Source organism: Octopus sinensis, linkage group LG3 (assembly GCF_006345805.1).
Source record: "Octopus sinensis linkage group LG3, ASM634580v1, whole genome shotgun sequence".
NCBI classification, from domain to species: domain Eukaryota; kingdom Metazoa; phylum Mollusca; class Cephalopoda; order Octopoda; family Octopodidae; genus Octopus; species Octopus sinensis.
In genome coordinates this window covers 157,627,237-157,635,229 of record NC_042999.1, presented here as the reverse complement: position 1 = coordinate 157,635,229, position 7,993 = coordinate 157,627,237, and positions in this window count along the sequence as shown.

Below are 7,993 nucleotides of genomic sequence, written 5' to 3'. Positions count from 1 at the left end.
TGTTGACCGTGCGGACAGATAGAGAAATCGAGAATGAAGTGTACTGAGTAATAAATGCGGAAAGTTGTGAAAAGATTCATAAATAGAGAGGACGAGGGGGTGGGGAAGAAATAGAGAAGAATATAGGTAGAGGTGTGGTTAAGAAGTTTGCTTTGCAGCCATTTGGTTTCGGGTTCTGTCCCTGTAACTTGCCACTTTGGGCAAGTACCTTCTACTGTTGCCTCCGAAACAATCAATGCCGTGTTAGTGAATTTAGTAGATGTAAACTGTATGGAAGCCTGTTGTGCGGGTGTGTGTGTGTGCGCGCGCTTGTCACCTCTCCCCACCGCTTAACGACCGGTATTGGCTTGTTTACGTCCCCGTAACTTAATGATTCGGCAAAAAGGAGCAGTAGAAAGAATAAGCACTAGACTTTATAAAAAAATAAGTACTGGAGTTGATCTATTCGACTATAACCTTCAAAGGCGGTGCCCCAGCATGGCCGTGCACCGTTCACTGACTGAAGCAAGTGAAAAGTAAACGACAAAAGTGGAGTTTACATCGCATAGAAACAGAAAGTCCCAGTCAAATAAAGATGTGGTATTAGAAGGAAAGTGGAGATGGGAGAGAGAAACGAAGGATAAAACTGGACGAAGCATACGCATAATCAGAGCGAGTAATCAGTACTTATATATATATATATATATATATATATATATATATTTATATATAATAACGGGAAGGTTACGAAAATAAACAAAAGACGAAGGCAGGTGGAGTACAAAACAACAAATGTATTAGTATGGCGCTCTTCGACAGAAAGATACACAGAAAAGAAACAAGGAGAGAAACAAGGATATATACATATATATATATTATTATATTTACTTATATTTATATTCTTTTTTATATATATCTACTTATTATACTCATTACTCTTTTATGTACACTTTTTTATGTACACTTTTTTATGTACACTACTGTATGTACACTGATTTGTTCTGCTTTTATATGTAACCCTACAGTCTCTTGTGTGGTGGTTTAATAAAGTATTTGATTGAGTATTATCGTGTAATTGATATTTGATTAGATGTATTCTCCATTTTCTTATCTTGTATATATATATATATATATATATATATATATATATATAAACCGAACAAAACGCCCCTCGTCAAATGGACGGCGCTGAGTTGTCAAACATTTAAACCAAATTTTCTCAAAAAACAACTTGTCCGACCGTCCCATAGGCATCCCCTTTGAGAAACACTGATTTAACCTAAATTTGAGACACCAGCAAATGAAGAAATAAAGATAGACCTTTTTTCTATTCCAAAGAAGAAAAACGATTTTATTCACACAAATATGCAACCGAAGAGTTTAAAGTATCAGTAATGATAAGGCTGTTGACTGGGAGAACACAAACATGGTTTAAACAGTAAGCTTAGCAGGAAAGAAACATACCTTTAAGCAGTACAAAAACAACAAAAGATGGAAGGTGCAGTTATGTACAGGTTGACGGAAGAAAAGCAGGACAAAAACGGTTTTATCGATCGCATTCTCACCTGGAATCGATTTTTTGTAATTTTTGCAAGACTTATACACGCCCTGATACCGTCGCTATCTACATATCAAATTTGAGCGCAATCGGATGGAGGATGCCCGAGATCCTAGAAGACACACACACAGACAAACAGAACGGATTTTATATAATAGATAATATGAAGTGAACGTGTTCATACAATTCCGTTGGTCGACAATTTCGAGTTCTTTTTGCCAGTATTGAGAAAAAGACAAAAGATGAAACAGTTTGATGGTAGTTTTAAATATGTAAAATATCTTTGAAAGACATTTGGTTCTCGGGAACTTTTGGCACAAAATTTTGGTCAGGAAGGAAAATTCTAAATATATATATTTTTACGTGTGTGTGTTGTGCATGGGTTTGTGTGTGTGTGTGTTGTGTGTGTGTGTGTGTGTGTGTGTGTGTGCGCGCGCGGCGCGCGCGTGCGTGTTTGTGATAAAGTTATCGATGAATTTCAAAGACATTCAAAACAAGATCGAAAATTTTCGAAGTATTCTGCCCAGAAGCAGAATAAAGTTTCTTAGAATAAATTTATATTGGTGATGCATTTGAACGTATCATATTCCTTGATTTCAGCAAAATTGTCAGGAAATTTAGATCCTGGAGATCTTTCACAAATTCTTTCACTGACCGCAGAGTTTTGAAATTTGTTTTGAGAGAAATGGTATTTCTTCTCTCCAGATGGTTAAAATGAAATGTGTGCTTTTGAAGACACGTTCGATTAAAACTAAGTTGACTTGCTAACTTCACTATGACACAACATACCAACTCTTTGTGAAATGATTTAAGCTAATGCTATCTTATTCGTAACACTGCGGTTGGATCACTTCTAGAATACTGTTCTTGTAGTTCCTATAGTTATTTTATGGATTAAATCGATTATATTGCTTGTACAACTGTATCCAACATTTAGCGTGTCTTTGTTAAATTTTTTCTTGTATCTCAGAGCAATCGTACCTTAAGTACTTCTGTATCTGGAACAATAAGCACTAGACTAGACCAAATGCAATTATACTTGCGCTACTTTTAAGAGAGTAGATTTACAAAATGTTACTTGGAAGCATATATTGTATTTTTTCTGAAGAATCTGCAAGATTTCTTGTATCAATTACAATACATGCTAATACAGAGAAAGGTTATTTCTTACTGCCTCTTCTTTCTTTCCTCACCCTTATCTTTATATGATTATTTCTTTCTCTCTCTCTCTCTCTCTCTCTCTCTCTCTCTCTCTCTTCTCTCTCTATCTCCCTGTCTCGGTGTCTTTCTATTTCTTTCTTTCCTTCTGTTCTTTACATTCCGTTCTACTTTTTTTCTCTGTATGTGTAAGTATATGTAAATATACATATGTAGATATATATATATATATATATATATATATATATATAGAGAGAGAAGAGAGAGAGAGAGAGAGGAGAGAGAGAGAAAGTTAACTCAAATTTTAACACTACACAATGGAAGGAACTGATAGAACTTCAAAATGATGAAGATATAACCATTAAGGAAGCAGACAAGGGAAATGCAGTTGTAATAATGGATACATCATACTATAGAAATCTTGTAATTTCCTTGCTTGATGACAACCAACATTATGAAAAAGTTACCAACTAACCCCACAAAAAAATAATGACAAACTCTATCTTCACTAATAAAACCCATGAAAAGGAACTAACAACCAAAGAGATTGACTTTCTAACAAACTTAAATGCAAACCTAGCCTGTTCTATGGTTTGCCAAAAATTCATAAAAGCCATTATAAATGAAACCATAAAAAAATCACAAAGACATACATACACACACCAAACCCGGGGACCTAAAATACGACTCGTTGTAGCTGGCCCAACCTGTGAAACACACAGACTAAGTCTATTTATGGACATCCTCCTGAAACCTTCCTTAAACATATCGATAGCCATATCAGAGATGACTTAGATATGTTAAACCACCTTCCAAAAAAAGCCAAGGAAGAAACAATCATGGTTTCATTTGATGTAGTTAACTTATATACCAGTATACCTCATAATTATGGACCAATTTCCGGAAGAAATACCAAAAAGGATCAGTAAAGAATTCATTACTAAATCAATTGAATTCATCCTACATAATAACCACTTCATGTTTAACAATACATTTTACTGTCAAAAATCCGGAATTGCTATGGGTACAAGGGCAGCACCAGTCATTGCGAACCTAACAATGGGCTACCTGGAAATAATCATTTACCAGGAATCTTTATCAATCTTTGGAAACCCCCTCACTCAATACATAAAAGAGAATTGGAAACGATTCCTGGACGATTGTTTTATACTCTGGAATGAAAACACAGATAAACTCCTAAAATTTAAAAACCTATTGAACAACATAAACCCAAATATACAGTTCACAATGGAATACAACCAAAAGGAGCTCCCATTCTTGGATATACTAATTAAAAAGAATTAACCTTAAAATAGAAACAGACATTTTTTACAAAGCCACAGACGCCAAACAATACCTTCTTTTTAATTCATGCCACCCAAGACACACTAAAACAAACATCCCCTTCAACCTTGCAAGAAGGATATGCACAATAGTGTCAGAACAAAATACCAGGAACTTTAGACTGCAAGAACTCAAAAACACCCTAATTGACAGACATTACCCAGCTCAACTCATAGAGGATAGGATCAGACGTGCAACAGAAATCAACATAGAAACTTTAAGAAAAGTTCAACACAACACACCTTCCCCGAAAATACTACCTTACATATCCACATACAACCCCAGAAACAAAGAAGCCTTCACCATCATCACCCAGAATTTACCAATACTTCATAAGGACCCCAAATTAAAGGAAATTCTAAACATACACCAAATCATTAAAAGCTACAAACAACATAAATCGCTTAAAAAGATTCTCACAAAAGCAAAATTATTTTCTGAAATTACGGATGCAAAAGTAAAAAATGTGGTAGACCGAACTGTGCAACATGTCCAAACCTGCTAGAAGGATCAGAATTCCTCTTCAAAGAGGGACAGAAATTCAAGATCAAATCTAATTTTACTTGTGCCTCTGAAAACATAATTTATGTCATAAAATGCTCGGGCTGCCACCAAGACTACGTGGGATCCACAGGACTATCACTCAGACGTAGATGCACACTGCATCGACAACAGATTGCATTCCCAGAATACAGAATGATACCTTTTAGCGAGCACATTGAGAAATGCGCAAAGCAACTACTGCCACAATTTTTAATCTTTCCATTTTACCAATGTGCTATCAGAACACCAACACAAATTAGACTAAACAAGGAAACATTCTTCATTGAAAAGTACAAGCCCAGACTTAACCATTCCAACATACCTATACAGAGAAATTCGCCCCAAAGGAAAGGCAAAAAATTTTAAGCGATTATCTCCCTTACACCGGAATAAATCACTTATTACCTCCCCTTATTTAGAACTCTTCTCAACATAAACATAACGATAACTCTTCTCAACATAAACATAACGTTGTAAGAAATTTGAAAAGCTAAACGCGAAACCGGTCATTTCTTCTAAACTATGTCATTGTAAGAAAAAAATTTATATTCTTCAGACATATTGACTCAAATATATATTTTTTAACCTTTTAAAACAAGCCTTCTGTAGTTTTTTCACTTTTTACTATTTTCTATATATATATATATATATATATGATTGATTGATTCTAGTTTCAGCTCACGAGCTGTGGCCATGCTGGGGCACCACATGGGATGACATATATATATATATATATATATATATATATATATAACCTTAAAATAGAAACAGACATTTTTTACAAAGCCACAGACGCCAAACAATACCTTCTTTTTAATTCATGCCACCCAAGACACACTAAAACAAACATCCCCTTCAACCTTGCAAGAAGGATATGCACAATAGTGTCAGAACAAAATACCAGGAACTTTAGACTGCAAGAACTCAAAAACACCCTAATTGACAGACATTACCCAGCTCAACTCATTTTAGTTAAGTTAGATAGTGAAGTAGACTTGAGAATTTGGAAGAATAGTAGGTCAGTCATAGAGTGGTTTAAAGGTATTAGCTATAAGAATAATTGTAGTTTCACACAATTCGACATTATTGACTTTTACCCGTCAATATCTAGGACGTTGCTCCTAAGGGCATTGGACTTCGCCAAGCAGTATGTCAACATCGATAGCTCGGAAATTGATATTATTATGCATGCGAGGAAATCGCTTCTTTTTTCGAGGATTCCACCTGGATTAAGAAGACTGAGGATTCTCTTTTCGATGTACCGATGGGGGCATACGACGGGCTGAGTTATGTATGCTCATAGGAGCCTTTATTCTCCATAATCTAAAAATAGAATTCCCATTTATAGATGCAGGTTTATATAGGGATGACGGCCTTATAGCCACGCATAATCTAAACGGCATGAATCAGATAGACTTGGAAGGACCTCATAGCTTTCTTTCAAAGGATGGGCTTACGGGTTACGATAGATGCTAACCTGAATAGTGTAGATTTTTAGACGTAAATTTTAATGTAGATCGGATAGATTAAACCTTTCCGTAAGCCCAATGAAAAGCTATCGTATATTAGCAAAGATTCGAACCATCCACCAGTTATCCTTAGGAACTTAGTCAGCAATGTAGGTAGTAGAAGAATATCTTCAATTTCTTCGGACGAGGCAGCATTCCATATGCTGCACCTTATTACGATAGCGCATTAAAGAATAGTGGATTCTCTGAGAAGATCCAGTTCACCAGCTTTAATGCTGATAATAATGCTGCACGAAGAACTAGGACCAGGAAAGTTTTGTGGTTCAACCCGGCTTTCAATTTGGCCGTAAAGACTAATATAGGTAAGGAATTTTTGAGATTAGTCTCTAAGCATTTTAAGCAGGGTCATAAATTCTATAGGATATTTAAAAGAAGAACCCTGAAGGTTAGCTATTCTTGTTGCAGAAATTTCGCCTCTTACATTAGCCAACATAATAGGAAGCTAATTGAGATTAGACATGGTGCCGAGCCCATTAAGAAATGCAATTTCAAAAACGAAAGCTCCTGTCCGTTAGAAGGGAAATGTCTAGTGAAAGGGGTAGTTTATAGAGCCAAGGTGCAAGTGGAAGGCTCATCGGAATACAAGACATACACAGGGGCTTCAGAAAATTCATTTAAAACAAGATTTTATTCTCATAAAAATTCATTTAAATACCCAGAGAATAGGAGAGGACCAGCCTAGCAAAATATGTCTGGGAACTAAAAGAAAAGGAAGCCCCACCTTTCAACGTGACATGGAGCATTCTGGACAGGGCGGCACCATACAGGCATGGAGCATACAAAAATAATTTCAAGTGCAAACTTTGTCTATTAGAGAAAATGTACATCTTATTCAAAGACAATAATTCCTTGAATCAAAGAAGTGAGCTAATGAACTTATGTAGGCACGCGGCTAAATTTAAAATGTCGAATATAAATATACCATATGGATAGAGTATATATTTTGTATTTTTGATTTTTGAATCTTGATTTTGACTCTTGAACGATGAGCGCTACGATGGATTTTGTTTCCAAGCTATGCGGATCTTAATCCGTATAGCAAAGTCTTATGTTTCTACATATACATTAGGAAAAACTTCGACCTTGTTTTCATGTTATTGTATTGTATAGGATTACCTTGATTATTTATATTACCTTGATTATTTATAAATGATCCAAAATAGGGTGTTATATTTTATTTTATATGTCTTTCGTATATATTTTTATTAATGCACCCATTTTTTTAAAAAAAGCAATGTTTTTTTTAAAAAAAGCAATGTTTTTTTAAAAAAGCAATGTTGTCAAAATTAGAATGTTGATATAAGTATGTGTATAGCCAAGGATATGTATTTGTAAGCATGCCTATCTGTGTATGTGTAAGAGAGAGTATGTTTGTGCTTAAGCACACATATACACGACTGTATGTATATGCATCCATTCGAACTTGTGTTTGTATACTTGTCTCCATATATGCCAATAATGCCGTTACACAGCTTGTATACATAATTTTTTCTTATTTCGTTTTTTTCCCCACCCCTCCTTCGTTCCTTTTTCTCTCTTCCTTTCTTTCGTCCCCCCCCCTTACTCAGTATATGAGAATCGCTACATAGATGATTTTTAACTTGCGTGCGAGATGGTTTGCGTGAATATATGTACACATGCATTTATGTGTATATTTAGATTTATATTCATACGTCTGTATATGTATGGCGTTTGCGCGCATCCTTTTGTGTATGTTGATATATATATGTACATTTTAATATAAATATGTATTGCAGTGTAATATTTATAACAGGTTTAATTTTTATGCATTAATTTATATTTTCTTCATTAACGTCAATATGTATTTTATTCAATGTAAGGTTTTTTCCTCGGATTTTATAATTTTTATAAGTTTTTTTAT